Genomic DNA, 20,517 nt, shown 5'->3' with positions numbered 1-20,517 from the left:
GAAATACAAATCAAAACCACAATGAGATACCATCTCACACCTGTCAGAATGGCTAACATTAACAACTCAGGCAACAACAGATGTTGGTGAGGTACGGAGAAAGAGGAATGCTTTCGCACTGCTATCTAGTGGGAATGCAAACTGGTGCAGCCACTCTGGAAAACAGTATGGAGGTTTCTAAAAAATTAAAAATATAACTACCCTATGACCCAGCAATTGCACTACTAGGTATTTATCCAGAGAATACAGGAGCGTTGATTCAAAGGGGCACATGCACCCCAGTGTTTGTAGCAGCACTATTGATAGTAGCCAAAACGTGGAAAGAGCCCAAATGTCCATTGACAGATGAGTCGATAAAGAAGATGTGGTGTGTGTATATATGTGTATGTACGTATACATTTATATGTATATATGCACATATATACATACACATACACACCCACAATGGAATATAACTCAGTGATCAAAAAGAATGAAATCTTGTTATTTGCAACAATGTGGATGGAAGAATATATTATGCTAAGCGAAATGTCAAAGACAAATATCTGATTTTACTCATATGTGGAATTTAAGATACAAAACAGATGAACATAAGGGAAAGGAAGTAAAAATAATATAAAAACAGAGCGGGGAGACAAACCATAAGAGACTCTTAAATACAGAGAACAAACTGAGGGTTGCTGGTAGGGTGTTGGGTGGGGGGAAGTGCTAAAGGAGTGAGGGGCATTAAGGAGGACACTTGTTGGGAAGAACACTGCGTGTTACAGGTAAGTGATGAATCACTAAATTCTATTCCTGAAATCATTATTACACTGTATGTTATCTAACTTGGATTTAAATTTAAAATAATAAAAATAAAGGAAATCCTTTAATTAATGAAAATCCATGCTTTGTTAATTTTTGGTATTTTGTCCTAATCACCTGGCATTACCTTCCTCACATCTGCTGAGCAACTCTCCAGTATTGTAGCCATTATGGGGACATTTTGCTGTCTCTAAAAGACTACTTTTCTTACATTTGAGTCCTTACAAATTCATGGTGAAGTTATCTGGACTATCTCTGCTTTTGCTGTTGCATCAATCAATTATCAGTCCCTCTGTAAATTTCTTATTACATTTACCAGAGCAGCTGTTCCAGACCTTTTTCACTTTTCCATTCTTGCTCAAGTCACTCTCAGCAGGTAGCGTTGTTTTTTATTTAACTGAAATTGAGGAAATTCAGGCATGAGCTTTTTAGAATTTTCCCCTCTACATTTCTCTACCTCTATTTTTATTCTTTCTCTTTGCCTCCATTTCTGCACCATAGTAAATGTTCCTCCCCCCACCCCTTTTTTTAAAGTTTTTATTCATTTTGAGGGACAGGGGCCTGGGGAAGGACAGAGAAAGAGGGAGAGAGAATCTCAAGCAGGCTCTGCACTGTCAGTGGGGAGCCCAGTGTGGAATGTGAGCCCATGAACTGTGAGATGATGATCTGAGCTGAAATCAAGAGTCAGACACTTAACCACCTGAGCCACCCAGATACTCCAGTGCTCCTTTTTGCTAAGACCGATCTCTGCATCTGTGCTTCTGATGACATATCCTTCCTTTCTTTTCCAAGCCTTTGTTAATTATCCTTCAATTTTCCCCTTGATTTGAATTTTTATTCTCTTGTTTTATCTTTTGTTAAAGAGAAATAAAATCATTCCATGAGACTTGTTAAAGAGCAATAAGGCAGACTTTATTCAGGACCACAGCTATAGGTGTAGGGACCACTGCAAAGGGGTTCTGTAGTTGGAAAAAGAGATTGGACTCAACTCTAAATAGAACAAGGAAAAGTAGGAATTTATAGCCAAGGACTAGGATGGGGGGTCAGTGAATGTAAAATTACTGAGAGGAAACTCAGGGGCAAAGGGAATATGATCTAACAGAAATCTTGATTATGGCAGGTCAGGGTGATCAGACACTACCTGAGAGATGGTGGAGCGTGAGGAACCCAATCAGATATTGAGGGTGATCAGATAGTAAGGATAAAGAATTCTGACTAAACTGAATTAGCAGGATTCTTCCTAAAATTGGATAATGAAGAGATGAACGTGGAAGCACAAAAGTTAGGGCCTAGTTGAGAAAAATGTTCAGAAGAGTCTGAGTAGAGTTTGGTCATGGAGAGATTCTTTGTCACTTTCTTTCTGTTTTCCTGCCCAGGTTTCTCTTTTTCTTAAATAAGAAACTGAAAAAAACACCCAAACCTTTCCTTGACCTTACCATATTGCTGCTTGCTCAATCTCAGGCTTTTTCTCCTCTTTTTCACCATTAGATTGTTTGAAAAAAGGAAGAGCCTATGCATACTGCTTTACTAAATACTCTTTTAACTTTTGTTTCTTATGCTATTGAAGCATCTCTCTTAAACTTCATTGTTATCTTTCTTATAACCAAATCATATGGTACCCCCATCTTTATATTTCTGTGTTTGTCAGCAACATTTGCTATTTTTGACTATCTTTTCTTTCTTAAACCCTTTTCTTCTGTTGATCTTTGTGACTTAATACCCACCCACCCTAATGGAACAGGGCCCTGTCTTACCCAATGCCATTTTAATTCAGCTGTTGGCCAGCCTACCATAAATATGTGTGTGATGCCAGCCAGGACCAGAAAGAAATGCCTAAACAAACCCAGCTAATATCAGCAGAACTGCTTTGCTAACTAGTAGATTCCAGAGCAGTTATAAATGGTTATTGTTTTAAGCCACCGAGTTTTAGGATGGTTTGTTATGCATCATTATTGTGGCAGTGGACGACTGATAGAGCACAAGAACAAGACCCGAAGGGAATTATCAAAAAATATTATAGAAAATTTTCTAGTTCTGTAGGAACGAGATACAAGGTCTTATCCTTGTAGGATAAGGATAGGATATCCTTGTAGGATAAGGATAGGATATCTGTAGGATACAAGTCTCTAGACTGAAAAGTTTCCCCAGGTATCCAGCATAAGGAATGAGAAAAGATCACAAAGCCTGAAATTTAAGAATATTATGGATTAAAATAAAATTCTTTTGTATAAAACAAAAGAAAACATGAAAACAAATCATATAGAGATGAATGATAATCAGAATTATATCAAACTTTTAACAGCAGCACTGGAATATAGAGGACAGTGTCGCAATGCTTTTAAAATTGTAAGGGAAAAATCGCTTTCAGCTTATATTTCTCTATTTAGCCAAACTATTGATGAGGTAGTATAGAATAAAGAAGTTCTAAGACACAGAAAGATTAAAACATTTATGCCTTCTGTGTCCCTTTGTAGAAAGCTTTTGGAAGATGAACTTGCATAAAACACGGGTGGAAATCAATAAAAAGAAAGACATAGGATGCAGAAAACAAAGGATTTAATGTATGAGGACCGAGAAAAGAGGTTCCTTGGGAATAGTTCTTCAGTAGGCTTAGAGAGCACCCAGTCCAGATTGGAGAAAAAGGATAGAGGACTATGAGAAGGATTTGGGAGGAACAGTGAAGTGCTTGGTATGTTTGAAGGTTTGGAAAAAAATGACCATTGACAAATGTGTTAGACTGGGATAAAAACAGTGATAGGTAAGTGGAAAACTAAGCAGAAAAATATCAGATATTTTTATAAGTATGGAAACGTCACATTACATTATCTGGCTCAGGAATAAAGAATATTTATGTAGTCAATGGTATAAACACTGACTACTGATTTAAACATATATTTGTATTGAGAGAACAGTATGTATGTGTGTGGGGGGAGTGGGGAAGAAGGCTGATGGTGTAAGAGAGTAATATTCTCCATTACTCTAAAGGGAATTAAAATTATAATATTGGAAATTGAGCAATTGAGAAATATCCATACAAGCTTTATATTTAGACCAGAGCAAACTACTAAAAGAATCCTATGAGGTATAGCACTAGAGCAAATGACGTATTTTTTCAGTTAAGGGATAGAAAGTAAATGTTTTAGGTTTTATGAGCCATATGATTTTTGCTGTTGTAGGGTGAAAGCAGTCAATTGACAATTCATGAATGACTGGACATGGCTGTGTTCCAGAACGTTACAAAAACAGATGGCAGGTTCTCTGGGTTCTGTCCTAGTTTGTGGCAACATGGTTAAATGTGCCAAGAAAGTTGGAATCGTAGGTTAATGTAGGACCTATTATGGTGCTTATGTCAGGAAAATGGTGATGAAAATTGAAATAAGCCAGCATGCCTAGTATACTGACTCCTTCTGTGGCAAAACCAAGATGAAGAGATGAGCTACGGGGATCTGACACTGTGGTTCCTGCATGAAAGCGGTAGCTGGTGGTGCCCGGACTCACAACACCATGCCTACTTGCACAGTAAAGTTTACCATCAGAAGACTGAAAGAATTGAAAAACCAGTAAAAGCCCCACCCTTTGAAACAGTGCTAGCCTATAGTAAATGGATTAATTTATTTAACAAAAAGAACAAAACCCGATGGTGGGTTGGATTTGGGCTTATGACATAGTTTGTTAACCTTATGACTAAAGGGCAAAAGGAAGTAAATAGGGATAATTTTCTCTTCCTGATTCAAGTTCATTTTTTGAACTTCCCTACCTTTCCCCCCCCATTAACTGCAGAGTATAGAGTAATTTTCTATATTGCCCCTCACATCAGTGTCCAATTTAATGTTTATTTGTAAAGAGCTTGTGCTTTAGATTATCCGAACTATTTACCATCTCCAAATGTTGACCCAGATTTCTTTCTGTGCCTTATGCTTTTTCCTCTGGAATTACTCTCCTTACTTTACCTCTCAGCTTTTCAGAAGTGTATGTATCTTTCTGAGTTCCATCTGAAATAGCTGCTTCTCTAAGAAACGGTTACAGTTTCTTTCCACCTTACTGTAAACCCTTGTCCAGGTAGCCAACCAGAGATGATTTAATCCCTCATTTGGTAGAGATTGAGTTTTGGGGTCAGTCAGTCCTGAATTTGAATTTATAATCTACATATATACTTGCTGTATGACCTTGAAAAAAATGTATTTAACTTTTCTGAACCTTTTTTTTCTTATCTGTAAATATTTCGTATGGTTCTTTATAAGTTAAAGTGGTTTAATATTGTTTTCTTCCTTTTACTTTTAACCCTTATCCCTCATCCCTTATCAACTTGAACTCAGATTATATCTTCCTCATCTTAAATAATCCTGAAGCAGTTCTCAACAAGCATTTATTTGATTGAATTGAATTAGGAAGGAAATGTCTTAGTGTTAATTCTTAGCTGAAGAGTTCTGATTTTATGATAAAATTAGAGAAATTTTGTATTCTACAGTTTGCTGGTTCCCTAATTTTTCTTACATGGTCTATTTTTATTAGTTCACTTCTGTTTTCTACCACATTGCAAAGGAGGTGCAGTGTTACAGAAGGGAATACAGTGGCTTGATTTTTCCTTTGATGGGAACTAAGCCATATGTTTGTATTGAGTCAGCTACTCCAGACTCTGAATTCCCAATCAGATGGTCAGCAGTGTTTAATTGAATTCCCAATATGTGCAAGGCAACACTGGGTGCTGTCACTCTAGGGAGGTGTAACCATCTGGAAGAACTTTTTCAAAGAACCCAGAATATGAGAATATGTCTCTTTGTATCTAAATTAAAATGATACTAAATTTGGCAAAGTAAATAGCTGGCATAAGTGCTGTCTTTTGCGTCCCACTCTCCCCTTTTATCATTCTTTCAATCTCCAAGAAAAGGCATCCTCCTTTTTTGCTATGGTGAGGCTAGTGTACATTTTCCTTGATTTCTTTCCTTCCTCATTATTGTAATTCGTGTAATACAGGATTCTGATGTTTAAAATCTTCAAGATCTTTTAGCTTTTGCATCCTTTTCTAACTTTAAATATGTATATATGATAGGAAGAATCCTAAAATGCCCTCGTAAGATTTCCTTCCATAATCCCTAGGACTGTGCATATGCTGGATGTTACTTCCTTGATTGTTACATTATATACCAAAAGGGAGGGATTTTGAGTATAATTAAGGTTACTGATCAATTGACCTTAAAATAGGGAGATTATCTAGATAGGCCTAATATAGTCACATGAGCCCTTTAATAGAATGTTTTTCAATTGGTAGTAGAAAGGGAAGCCAGAGATTCAAACATGAAAAGCATCCATTGTATTGTTGCTGGCTTGAAGATGGAGGGGCATATGTACAAGTGTGGGAGAGCAGCCTCTAGGAGTTGAGAGCAACCTCCAGCTAATTTACAGCAAGGGAATGGCTGGATATAGTCCAAATTAGCAAGGAAGTGGATCCTCCCCCAGTGCCTTCAGTTGAGAGCTCAGCCTAGTCAGCACCTGGATTTTGTGCTTGGGAGATCCTAAGCAGAGAACCCAGCTAAGCCCACATGGACTTTTGACCTACAAAATAGATAATAAGTTTGTGGTAATTTGGTACCTAGCCATGAGAAACTAATACAGCATTGGTCTTCCTTATTAAGAGTTGAGTTCCATTCCCTGCCCCACTAGTTGTCCTATTTGTTTCTTCTTTTCATCGTTAAACTTCTTAATTAACTTATCTAAACTTACTGTCTCATCTGTGTGCAACTTATGCTTTTCTCAGTTCCCATGCATCTGTCCCAATAGTGTCCAAAAATAACTTTCTGATGAACTTCTTCCTTACTAAACCCAAGGACTACTCCATTTGGTGTTTTGTATTGATTTTCTTTCTTGAAATTAGTACTTTTTGTAATACTTTTTGATTCTATTTTTTTCCCCTCTTTTCTTCTGTCTCCTCTGTTGTCTTCATAGATCTTGTTGACCAGTATTGGAATTGAATTTAGGAGCTATTGTAAGGAACCAGCAGAGATGAATAAAGCAACAAGAATTTGAATAAAAATGTTAGGAAAGTCCAATAATTTTCATGGTGTCTTTGTTAGCATAAGGCTTTTCCTAAGGAGCCAGATGTGCTCTGTAGACATTGTATAGGTGTTATACCAGTTACCTATTACCACAATAATGCTTCCTAACAAGCTACCCCCAAACTCACGTTTGTATGTTGTATTAAAAACATAATCATTTATCATTCATGCATCTACTCATTTAGGCTGAGCTCAGTCAGCCGGGGGGTTTAGGCTTGGTGGCTAGGTGGATCTTATTCTCATTGCAAGTTATTGAAATACCAGTTGGCTGTGCTAGTACTGGTAAGACTTTACATGTTTCTGTCCTCCTTGGTGGAGTGATCTAGCCAAAGCATACTTTTCTCATGCCCATGACAGAGGTGCCAGAAGGCAAGTGGAAACATGTCAGAGCTTTTTAAGGCATAGCCTTGGAACTGGCATATACTGTCATCTCTGCCTCATTCTGTTAGCTCGAGCAAGTCACATGGCCAAACCACAAATTAGGGGGTGGGAGAATATATGCTACTATAGACTGAATTGTGTGCCCCCGCCCCTGCCCCCCATTCCTATGTTGAAGACCTAATCCCCAGTGTAATGGTATTTGGAGATGGGGACTTTGGAAACATTTTTTAATGTTTATTTTTTGAGAGAGAGAGAGAGAGAGAGAGAGAGAGAGAGAGAGAGAGCGAGCGCCAGGGGAGGGGCAGAGAGAGAGGGGGACAGAGGATACAAGCAGGCTCTGCACCGACAGCAGTGACAGCAGTGTGGGGCTTGAACTCACGAACTGCAAGATCATGACCTGAGCCGAAGTTGGACACTCAACTGACTGAGCCACCCAGGTACCCCGGTGATGGGGCATTTGGTAGATAATTAGGTTTGGATATGATCTTAAAGGGGTGCTCTCATAATGGGATTAGTACCCTTACATGGACAGGCACCAGAGGGCTGGCTGGTTGACAGGAGCTCACTTGCCTTCTCCCCTACCCTTGCCATATGAGGACACAGCAAGAGGGTGGCCCTTTGAAAGCCAGGAAGGGAGCTCTTACTAGGACCTGTCATCCTGATCTTGGACTGCTAGCCTCCAAAACTGAGAAAATAAATTTCTGTTATTTAAGGCACCCAGTCTATGGTATTTTGTTATGGTAGCCCAAGTCGATTAATATACGCTCCATCATATTAGGAGGAGGAACTGCAAAAGATGCACATCTGAAAAAGGTCACTGATGTAGGGAAAGATGGAGAACTGTCACAAAAAATGCCATCTGTCAAAGGCATTGAGTAGTATTTCACATTCTCTTCTCCCCACTCAGAGTAAGCCTCTCTACTCTACTCTTTATAACCTTTAAAAATATTGTCTGTATTCTATAGTAATCATTATAGGTTAGGTGATCATGCCGTAACAAGTAACCCTCAGCTGTCTCAATGACTTGACACAACCAGAGTTTATTTCTCTCTTGCGAATTTACTATGGATCTGGGTTCTTTATGGTACCTTCTTCCAGGTGTTGGTTTAGCATTCTGCAGTGCCTTTGTCCATGGCACCTCCTCCACATTAACAGGCTATTACCATGGCAGGATTAGAGGACTGGACAGCAACAGTTAAATGCTTTGGTCCTAAAGTTACACATTTTTATTCCTGTGTACCCAGAAGTAGAGGAGACCTATGTATTGGTGAACATTAATTATGACTTACTCTTACCTCCCCCTGCCCACAGACCTCATTTTCCTCTTCTGGGTTGCATTTCCTCCTTCAATAGGGAAGGTGTGCTAGATGACTTTCTCCTCAGACATTCTGTACTAACAGAATGCCAACAGTCTTTGCCATGCTGCTTTGGTGCTCTAGATCAAGTGCCCAGCACTTTCCCAAAGTCACCCTACTTTATTAGAAATATCTGTGAGGCATCCTTAGCCTCAAATTAGTTTTCTAAGATCATTTACTATTTCAACTTCAGTCCAAATTGATACCTCAGTATTCCTTAGACATGACCTTAGCCTTAACCTCATATTGTTTTTATCCTTGTCCACTCTGCTGTAGCCACACTGGCCATTTTATCTCCCTCAAATATGGCAAACTTTTTCCTGTCACAGGGCCTTTGCATTTGTTATTTCCTTTGGCTTGTTCTTCCTTATTCTGGTTCTGTCTCATTACTCTCTTCTCACATGGAAGAATGTTATCACCTCAGAATGGCTTTTCTGCCTTATCTAGAGTACCCCTCCTGCCACCAGTCACCACAGCATATTACCTTCATGTCACTTAGTGCTATCAGAAATAATTTTGTATATTTATTTGTGTTTATTTTCTGTTCTTCCAAGTTAGAATTTAAACCCTTTGAAGATAGGGACTTTGCCTGTTTTCATTGCTCAATGCCTAGCACTTAGAACAATGTTTGACACATAATAATCCCTGAATAAAATTTGCTGCTGAATTGATGCTTGTTCCTCAGCATTTGGTCTCATTACTTCCTTTGCCTGGCTACCTATTCCACCCCATTTCCTTTTAAGCATGCCTAAATGGTATGAGTTCTTCAAGGTCAGCTTAAAGACCACGTCATGAGTTTTTCACTTATTCGTGTCTCCAGTTACTTCCTAGTAAGAAGGCATCCTTTACCTCCATTGAATATCCATTAAAAATATTTTCAGGTATCATTCTCAAAGGACTACAGTATTTTTTAGATTCATTGTGTATCTTAATCTCACAACAACCCAGTGATGAATTCCTCGTAGATGAAGATGCTTGGACAGGCCCTGTAGCTTGTAAGAAATCCTGTCATGACTGGAAGCCATGTGTCTTGCTTTGAATCCAGCAACCATTCCTCCATATCACAAGTGATGTTCATTTACTTCCTACATGTTGTTTAAACACAAATAAAATAAACTGTGGTCCCTGTCCCAGTAGGAGCAACATCACATTGTGTCTAGTTCTCTCCTTTCGTGTCTGGGTGTCTTAGAGGTGGCATGTACCAAGTGTTGCAGGAACCCTGAGGAGGCAGCATCTGAGGGCCAATGAGCAGTGGGAAGGGGACCTGCAGTGACTTCCCAGAGGACGTACTTAATAAGTCTAGTTTTTTTTTAATTTTGTTTTTATTTTTTAAAATTTACATCCAAATTAGTTAGCATATAGTGAAACAATGATTTCAGGAGTAGATTCCTTAATGCCCCTTATCCATTTAGCCCATCCCCCTTCCCATAACCCCTCCATTTACCCTCAGTTTGTTCTCCATATTTATGGGTCTCTTCTGTTTTGTCCCCCTCCCTATTTTATATTATTTTTGTTTCCCTTCCCTTATGTTAATCTGTTTTGTCTCTTAAAGTCTTCATATGAGTGAAGTCATATGATTTTTGTCTTCTCTGAGTGACTAATTTCACTTATCATAATACCCTCCAGTTCCATCCACGTAGTTGAAAATGGCAAGATTTCATTCTTTTTGATTGCCGAGTAATACTCCAGTGTGTGTGTGTGTGTGTGTGTGTGTGTGTGTGTGTGTGTGTGTATACCACATCTTCTTTATCCATTCATCCATCGATGGACATTTGGGCTCTTTCCATACTTTGGCTATTGTTGATAGTGCTGCTATAAACATTGGGGTGCATGTGTCCCTTCAAAACAGCACACCTGTATCCCGTGGATAAATGCCTAGTAGTGCAAATGCTGGGTCGCAGGGTAGTTCTATTTTTAGTTATTTGAGGAACCTCCATACTGTTTTCCAGAGGGGCTGCACCAGCTTGCATTGCCACCAACAATGCAAAGAGATCCTCTTTTTCCGCATCCTCACCAACATCTGTTGTTGCCTGAGTTGTTAATGTTAGCCATTCTGACAGGTATAAGGTGGTATCTCCTTGTGGTTTTGATTTGTATTTCCCTGATGATGAGTGATGTTGGCATTTTTTCATGTGTTGGTTGGCCATCTGGATGTCTTCCTTGGAGAAGTGTCTATTCATGTCTTTTGCCCATTTCTTCACTGGATTATTTGTTTTTTGGGTGTTGAGTTTGATAAGTTCTTTATAGATTTTGGATACTAACCCTTTATGTGATATGTCATTTGCAAATATCTTCTCCCATTCTGTCGGTTGCCTTTTAGTTTTTCTGATTGTTTCCTTCTCTGTGCAGGAGCTTTTTATTTTGATGAGGTCCCAATAGTTCATTTTTGCTTTTGTTTTCCTTGCCTCTGGAGATGTGTTGAGTAAGGAGTTGCTGCGGCCAAGGTCAAAGAGGTTTTTGCCTGCTTTCTCTTTGAGGATTTAGATGGGTTCCTGTCTTAAATTTAGGTCTTTCATCCATTTTGAGTTTATTTTTGTGTCTGGTGTAAGAAAGTGGTCCAGGTTCATTCTTCTGCATGTCGCTGTCCAGTTTTCCCAGCTCTACTTGCTGAAGAGACTGTCTTTATTCCATTGGATATTCTTTCCTGCTTTGTCAAAGATTAGTTGGCCATATGTTTGTGGGTCCATTTCTGGGTTTTCTATTCTGTTCCATTGATCTGGGTGTCTGTTCTTGTGCCAATAAGTCTAGTTTTGAAGGAAGACAATTCAGTGAGGCTGAGGAAAAGATAGAAATTCTAGACTGAGCCACAGGAACAAACTTGCAGAAAGGATAATCCCCAGGGCTAAGAATTCTCTTATTAAGGTGGTTGCGGTTGAAGTCATAGGCACCTCTCACTTGATTCTGGAGCACGGAGAGCAGGTGAAGTCTGATGCTTCTCAGAGGGGGAGCACCCTACTGCTCCAAGACTAGGGATTCAAGGATTGGTGAAGACAAAACCAGCTTGGGAGCAAAGGGTGAAAGGTCAAGAAAGGATGACCAAAGAGGGGGCATTTTTAGGTTGAAAGTTTAGAACCATGGACATCTAAAGCCAGAAGAGTGTAGAGAGGATTCAGTCTAGAGTTTGCACTGGGCATGCGTTATTGTATGCTACATTTTTACAACAATTTTGTGCCTATAGTGGTATCAAATTTGTAATTAGAATGCTGTCCCTAGCAATTATCAAAAAGCTCTACTTAAATGGCCTTAAACAAAAAAGGGGATTTATTGGATCATGTAACTTAAAGACCAAAGAAAGGATGGGTTTCAGATGTAGTTGACCAGAGCTTTATTATTTTTCTTCCGTGATTCTCTCACCTCTGTCCTCTTTGATGTTGCCTTCATAATAAGCTGGCTTTTTGGTAGCAAAATGGCTGCTGCTTTTTCAAACCTCCCCTCAGTGTATCTTGCCACTCAGAAATGCCCCTTTTCCCATTAAATCAAGCCCTGGTTTCCTTCTGATAGGATTAACTAGGGTTCTGTGCCCATTCCTGAATCAAGTATCCTGATAAGGCAGATAATGATTATGGTGGTTCTTGAGGCTATTCAAGATTAACATCTCCTTTTGCTAGTGTTAATTCTATCCAGTTAATTTGCTAGTTAATTCTGTCCAGGTTGCTTGGCTGCTATACAACAGAAAGAATGGAATGGATGTTAGGGTGGCATTTTCCATTTCCTCTGGAAGGACTGTTTCTTGTTCTCCAGTGTATATTCTCCAGTTTCAAGTTTATGATGGATACTCAATAAATATATATTGAATGAATAAATCAAATATTTTATGTATTTTTTTGTCTTTTTACCAGCGTTTCTTGTTTCCTTTCTCTAGTTCTTTCCTGTTCTAAAAATAGTGCTTTTATTTTTTGCCCACTTAATCCTTTCCCTCCTGCTAATGACATGTAACTCATGTAATCGTTCTGCATCCAAACAAAATCATTCTCCTTCTGCTATTCCTATCAAACTACTGTCCCATCACTTTCTTTCTTTCTTTCTTTCCTTTTCTTCATTGTCAGACTCCCACCATTTTCTTTTTCACGGTCAGACTTCAAGAGAGTGGTTTGCTCTAGCTGTCTTTTCTGCCTCATTATTCACTGATACCTCAACTTCTTGGAAACAGAATTTTTCCTTATCACTCTGCTACTCTCTCAAATGTCACTAATGCATTTGTTTTGTTCCCAAATCCAGTGATCTTTTTTTCTCAGTCCTAATTTTCCATGATTTCTTTGCTGCACCTAGTATTGTTGATGATCCGTGCCTCTGGAAACAGTTCCCCTAATCTTGATGGTCCTTCTCCTTCTGCCTCTCTGATTGCTGTCTTTTTGTCTTAGTTTGGTTTGATTTACTGATAATTCTTCCTCTTTTTAAATTTTCTGTGCCTTCCCCCATCTTTTTAATGTAGATAGCTGCTAAGTTTCTACCTGTAACATCCTTTCTTATCTTTTCTAGCTTTGAACTTCAGCTCTCATGTTTATGCTAGATGTTTCCCACACTGTAAGACCTTACCTCTGTTCTCTTTTTCAGTCTTGAGTTTGTAACTGCCAGCTGAACATTTCTACTTGGATATCCTATACAGTATGTCAAAAACTGCCCATATTTTCTTCCCTGCCTACCTTTTTCTGCTCTATTCTCTGAATGGTGTTCCATTCTCTTAGTCATCTAGACTAAAAATTTAAAGAGTCTTTGACTTCTGTTCTTCATTGTATTTTCGGTCAGTTTTCCCTACTGGAACAATTAAGGGAAACCATCAGCTCTTTGAGATAAAGGGCTATGGCTTATTTTTATTTCCTGTCTCCAGCTCCTAGCATGGTGTCTGGTAGGTACACAGTAGGTGCTCAAAAGGTGTTGGTCAGATGGGTTGATTTCACCCATGTAGTATCTCTATGGTTATTACTATTGTTACTTTTTATTCCCACTGCTTTTTAAAATTCCATGGGGCGCCTGGGTGGCTCAGTCGGTTAAGCGTCCGACTTCGGCTCAGGTCACGATCTCACGGTATGTGAGTTCGAGCCCTGCGTCGGGCTCTGTGCTGACTGCTCAGAGCCTGGAGCCTGTTTCAGATTCTGTGTCTCCCTCTCTCTCTGACCCTCCCCTGTTCATGCTCTGTCTCTCTCTGTCTCAAAAATAAATAAACGTTAAAAAAAAATTAAAAAAAAAAACATAAATAAAATTCCAGTTTAAGTCCTTGTTATTTTTGATCTGGACTCCTATAATGATCTTGTGATTGCCTTTGTTGTCTCTTTTTCTAATCTACTGTAAGTATTGCTTTTAGATATACTTTCTAAAGCACAGACCCAGTAATGTCACTGCACTCCTGAAAAACTTCAATGAGTCCTTATTAACAACCAAATAAAGTACAAATTTCTCAGTTTGCTTTTCAGGGACTTCTGCGGTTTGGCCCTAAATAATCTTTTCATCTTCATATCCCTTTCTTCTTTATTTTCTAAGCAGATTGTTACTTTCCTGCCTCTGTTACTCATTTATTAAAACAGATATTTTCTGAATATCTACCATGTACCAGATGCTTTGCTAGAAACTGTAGAGAATTGAAAAATTGAAAAGTGCCCTTTCAGAACTTGAAGTCTATTTGGGGACAGAGACATCAAATAAGTAATTACACATATAACTATTTCACTGCAAGGCTGTTTAAAAAAAAGCATTCATTCATTCATTCATTCATGGTCGAAAGGCGTAATGTTAATGTCCAAGAAGGTAAAACAATCACCTCTGCAGCAGCAGGTCATTAACAACTGGTAATACATAGAGGTCAACAGCACCAGAGTTTAAAAAATTATCAACATAATTGAGGATCTCTCCACTATAGGATGGGGAGTTGTATTCACATTACCAACAATAGTCACTCCAAGAAATGCAAGCAGTCTCATCCACCCTCATTCAGGGGGTTGGTCAACTATATTTGTCATGTAGATCAGCTACATTGTCACTGGAGACTGGAATCCAGCCATCCTCTCGGATATGTAGAGGTTGACTGCACCTCCTGAGTAGACATCTGTCTAGGTGGCTTGGTTGATTGCTCGATGGGCCAGATCATAGACCTGTTCCACCTCTAGGTCAGGAGGAACCCCGATCCATGACCTGATAAGCATACACAGAGCTAGAACCTACAGAGAAGGTGGATCCCAAGATCCAGTTTCCTTTACTGTTCACATAGTAGAGGCCAGGGCCTCTCTTATCCCAGCCACAGATTAGGGTGCCCATGGACAGTCCCATGCCTTTATACTGATATATCATCTTGACAAGCAGCTTGAAGGCAGCTGTTACTGAGATACATTCCTTGTTTTGAAGCTCATAGATTCAACATTGCTGAGCCAATAGGTGCTCCCAGAAGCTGCATGCTCAGCAGGTAGGGACTGGTCTCTATAACCTTCCTTACTGCCTGGGAGGCTGTATAGGTACCCACTGTGGCCTGAGAATCTGCTGCAACAGTGACTGCATGTTGAAACTTGAAGGCCAGAGTGGTGGTTCCATTATAGCATTTGTATTCTTGGCTCTTTTAGGGTACTCCAGTGGGGCGTGGCCAGGCTCAGGCCATTGCTGGGACTCCCTCCCTTTTTTTTTTCCTACCATAATGCTGCATATTCTGTGCTGTTTTTTAAAACCCAACTCAAATGTCCTTTCTTTGGTGACGCCTTTCCTTATCTCAGCTGGAATTCATTCTCCCAACTTCTGATTGCACTTTATATCCTCTCATGATTCACCTCACTTTTTGCTTTGTATTATTATATGTGAATATTCTTCCTCTTACAAGCTATTTTAACAGTGTGGAATTTGAAACACTTAAAAAAATTTGTTTTTAAATGTTTTTATTTATTTTTGAGACAGAGAGAGAGAGAGCGAGAGAGAGCATGAGCAGGGGAGGGGCAGAGAGAGAGGGAGACAGAATCCAAAGCAGGCTCCAGGCTCTGAGCTGTCAGCACAGAGCCTGACGCAGGGCTTGAACTCATGGACTGTGAGATCATGACCTGAGCTGAAGTCGGGCGCTTAACTGACTGAGCCACCCAGGCACCCCAAATTTGAAACACTTTAAGTCACTCTTGAGTATCTCAGTATATTTCTTATAGCAAGTTGGATGAATTAAATAAGTTGTATTGTGGGTCAGTTTTCTCACGTGTTTAATCCAAGAATCACTTTTTATTTTTTTAGGAATTATTAAACTTATTTGGCACACAGCTAGTTAGAAAATTAAATTCCAGTTAAGTTTGCCAATAATTATAACTTTTGGGTATTTACTGAATTTTAAACAGATGATTTTTTTAAAAATTTACTACATAATCTTATTTTAATCTCCACAATAGACCTATCAACTAGATTTGGGAATTTTATTAATGTAGATTGCTGCAGTGTGGGGAGGACAGAAGAATACAATTTATTTTATTTTATTTTTTACATTTATTTAATTTTGAGAAACAGAGTGAGACACAATGTGAGCAGGGGAGGAGCAGAGAGAGAAGGAGACACAGAATCTGAAGCAGGCTCCAGGCTCTGAGCAAGCGGTCAGCACAGAGCCTGATGCGGGGCTTGAACCCATGAACTGTGAGATCATGACCTGAGCTGAAGTCAGACGCTCAACTGACTGTGCCACCCAGGCGCCCCCAGAAGAATACAATTTAAACATAACATATAATAAGAAAATATGAGTAGTCTTTTTTGAGACACAGTTCTTGAGTTTATCAATTTGGCTGAATTGGTCTGCTAGATTTTTTGCTTCTACATTTTGATAACCCACATCTAATTTTAGTTTCTTTATGGTATCCTGCTGATTTTCTCATATAGAAGTAGGGAGAACTCATTTATTTAGTGATGTTAATAACAACTGTGCTAACAATCAAGTATGCTTTAAATTGTCATACTTGTAACATGCAATTCTGACTACATATACTGTGTCTTTTCTTTTTGATTCTTGCAATAAAAACCATAGACAGTGGAAAGCATTGTTATGACTATGCCAAAAGGGCGTTAGTTTTTGCATGGAACTGACCCCTGCGAGGCTGTAACCTACAACTTTGATCTCATTAGCAGTATGTGATTACCATTCATCTAAATGGACTACATAGATGGGCCAAATACAGTTCACATTTTCATTCTTTTACCTGACTCCAGACTATATAAATGTTGAGTCTCAAACAGATAGTTAAGGGATAATTATATTTTGATGTATATTTATAAAACTCAAACCTATGAGATTGTTTCATGTAAATTTGGTAGGGCAGCAACATAAATTCTTTAAGTCCTGTTTACTTTCAGCTTCATGTAAATGGTTTGGATATCGTGTGTACCACCCAAACTTGGCACTAATGTAGTCATTAGTTTATTGCTGCTCTGTGCACACCTGCATTTTGACTGTCATGGTATTTGATATCACCAAGGGGCAAAGGAGGTCCAGTGGGAATGTTTTCTTTCTGTTTTATGTAGGTCATGGCACTTTTGCTCTCTGTACTGTTTCTGTGCCATTAGAATGGTGAACTGGTTTGCAGGATATTTAAACAATTTTTAATGAGGTACAGCATATAGTGAAGTGAAGTACACAAATCTTGGGTACAGCTCTGTGAACCCAGGTCAAGATGGAGAACATTTCCAATATCGTAGAAGGCTGCCTTATACCCTTTCCCAGTCAATGGGCAGCCCTTGAGAGGTAATTACTGTTGTGGCTTTTATCTTCATATTAGTTTTGACTTAGTTTGTTTTTGAAATTCATATAAATGGAATGCAATTATACTAACTAGCCTTTTTTGTTTAGCTTGTTTTACTGATTTTATTTCTGAGGTTCATGCATGCTGCTGCAAATTGTAGTAGTACTTTTTAATTGTTGTGTAGTTTTATTGTATAAATATACCACAATTTATCCATTCTACTGTTGGTGAACAACTGGATTGTTTCTAATTTTTGGTTCTTATGAATAGTGTTTCCATGATCATTCTTGCACACATGTTTTGGGTGTGTATGTGTATATACTTTTGTATATGTACATAGATATGCATTTTGTTTGGCATAAATGTAGAAGTGGAATTTCTGGGTTACAAAGTGGGCATAATTTTAGTTTTGCCAAATGCTGTCATATAGTTTTCCAGAAAACTTTTTTACAAATTTACACTTTAAAGCAGCAATGTAGGAAAGTGTCAGTACTCCACATCTTTGCCTACATTTGATACTGTCAACCTTTTGAATTTTTATTCTGGTGGATGTGTCGTCATATCTCGTGTTTTAATTTGTATTTTCCCTGATGAATGATGATGTGGAGCACCTTTTCATATGCTTATTGGCCATTTGGATATCATCTTTTATGAAGTGCCATGTCATACCTGTTTCAGTTATTTATTGTTGCTTAAGCCAAAAACGGTTTATTATTATTTTTTACAACTCTATGGGTTGACTTGGAGGTTCCTTTCCTGGTTTTGTCTGAGCTGTCTTATGCAGCTGCATAGCTAGGGGTGGTCTCTTTGGGTTGGAAGGCCCAAGATGGCCTTACTCCCTTGTCTGTCAGTTGTGTTGGCTTTGGCTAGGGCAGCTTGTTTTTGTTTTTTGTTTTTTCCTATGACCATACTCTGGTAAGTAGTAGGGCTTCCTTATATGGTAGAATAGCGTTCTAAGAGGGTAAAAGTGGAAGGTGCAAGATCTCTTAAGACCTAGTCTTGGAAGTTATATAACCTCACTTCCACTGTATTTTTTTTTGGTTAATGTGAGTTATGACCAGCCCACATTGGAGGAGCAGCTATGCCACATTGCAAAGGGGCAAATATACCGGAATAGGAATAATTTGTAGCTATATTTTACCACTTTTTCACAAAGTTTTTGATTATTTTTTATTGGATTATCTTATTGATTTATAGGAGTGTTTTATATATTCTGGATACCAATCCTTTGGCAGATAGGTGTATTGTGAATATCTTCTACCAATCAGTAGTTTGGTTTTCTGTTTTTTCATAATGACTCTTGATGTATAGAAGTTTTTAATTTTAATAAAATCCAATCTGCTAGTCTTTAATTTCATGGTAGTACTTTGGTGTCTAATTTCACTAGAACTTTAGTAATTAATTTTAAATAATAGTGCTTCTAGGACAAGAAAAAGAATTATTATTATCTATAAAGCCATTTATTTTTTCCCACTTATTTATTAAATTAGTAAACTATTGTAGGGTATTCATCAGGAAGTCAAGTACTTTTGAAATGTGTATTTAATGGAAAGTTGAGAGTTTGTTAGTTTCATGACTATTAATGAAAGTTAGTATGTTTGGGGTAGGTTTTTTATTTGATTACCTCATTCTGGGATGTAGACATGGTTTAAATAGTAGATCTCAAAACAAATTTGAATCAGATATTTTCAAATTCCTTTCAACAGGCATAGAACTAGACTTATAAACAAAATCCTGTGCCTGTGGGAGCCAGGCATTAGCTATTCTTTAATTTTTAGGTAGCCTTTAAATTTTAATGTTTAGTCCTTTTTTAAAAAGTTTATTTATGGGGCGCCTGGGTGGCGCAGTCGGTTAAGCGTCCGACTTCAGCCAGGTCACGATCTCGCGGTCCGTGAGTTCGAGCCCCGCGTCGGGCTCTGGGCTGACGGCTCGGAGCCTGGTGCCTGTTTCCGATTCTGTGTCTCCCTCTCTCTCTGCCCCTCCCCCGTTCATGCTCTGTCTCTCTCTGTCCCAAAAATAAATAAAAAAAAAAAAAAAAAAAAAAAAAAGTTTATTTATTTTGAGAAAGAGAGAGTGTGAGCAGGAGGGGTGTGCAGAGAGAGGGAGAGAGAGAGAGAGTTCTAAGCAGGCTCTGCACTGTCAGCATGGATGGAGCTCAATGTGGGGCTTAAATCCATGAATCATGAGATCATGGTCTGAGTCAAAACCAAGAGTTGGACATTTAACCAGCTGAATGATCCAGGCACCCCAGTGTTTAATCCTTTTAATATAAACTTTTTCCAGGAAAAGCTATCTCACTGAAACTCTTCCTTCAGAGAGGTCTTCCCCTCCCCATTCTCCTACAGTAGATTATTTGTACCTACCTATATTACTAACTTATTCTATTTTGTCTTGTTTGCTATTAGTTATTTCTAGTTTTTCTACCCTATAATAGTGTTATTCATGTAATACTTAACAAAATTATATGAATGCTGGGGCGCCTGGGTGGCTCAGTCGGTTAAGCGGCCGACTTCGGCTCAGGTCACAATCTCGCGGTCCGTGAGTTCGAGCCCCGCGTCAGGCTCTGTGCTGGCAGCTCAGAGCCTGGAGCCTGTTTCAGATTCTGTGTCTCCCTCTCTCTCTGCCCCTCCCCTGTTCATGCTCTGTCTCTCTCTGTCTCAAAAATAAATAAACATTAAAAAAAATTATATGAGTGCTTATCATATACACTGAGTATTGGCATCACATTGGTTAATGAGAGAGATGTGATTCCTACCTGTAGAGGATGTAGAGTCTACAAGAGATAATGTAAATAAATTTGTAGCATAGCAAGTACTGTAACAGGGAAAGTAAAGAATGTTATAAGAATGCTTAGAAGGGTTCCCTACCCTATACTTGGTGTTAAAGGGAATACTTTTTGGAGGAAGTGACATCTCAGGTAAGACCACTCACCAGTTAAGCAATAAGGTAAATGGACTGGATCATGCAGGACCATGTAAATTTTATAAAAGGAACTTGACTTCTTTCCAAGAATAATGGGAAGCCACTGAAAGAGAGTGACATCATCATTCTTGTTTTGCTTACTATTGTTGTATGAGAAATTATGTAAAACTTAGAAGTTTAAAATGACTATTTTATATTGCTCATGTTTTTGTAGGTCAGTAATTTGTTACTGGACAGTAATCTGTGTGCTGGGTATTCCTCATTTAAGGCTTTGTCATTTAGTTGCAGTCAGATGTCAGCTGGTGCTAAAGCCATATAAAG

General features: G+C 38.7%; 1 protein-coding gene and 2 pseudogenes across 13 annotated transcripts in view; 2 read left to right on the top strand and 1 right to left on the bottom strand.

The window, feature by feature from the left end:
- The window catches only part of ANKS1B (ankyrin repeat and sterile alpha motif domain containing 1B), a 1,079,287-nt gene that overhangs the window by 31,003 nt on the left and 1,027,767 nt on the right, over positions 1–20,517 (top strand). The window lies entirely within an intron of this gene.
- On the top strand, positions 4,090–4,368 carry LOC132693908 (large ribosomal subunit protein eL43 pseudogene; annotated as a pseudogene).
- Positions 14,531–20,517, bottom strand: part of LOC132695178 (proteasome subunit beta type-5 pseudogene) — a 45,670-nt pseudogene continuing 39,683 nt past the window's right edge.

The sequence above is a fragment of the Panthera onca genome, chromosome B4 (genome assembly GCF_046562875.1).
Source record: "Panthera onca isolate mPanOnc1 chromosome B4, mPanOnc1 haplotype 2, whole genome shotgun sequence".
Classification (NCBI taxonomy): domain Eukaryota; kingdom Metazoa; phylum Chordata; class Mammalia; order Carnivora; family Felidae; genus Panthera; species Panthera onca.
Note: the sequence above shows the minus strand (reverse complement) of the source record. Positions and strands in the feature narration are given on the sequence as shown.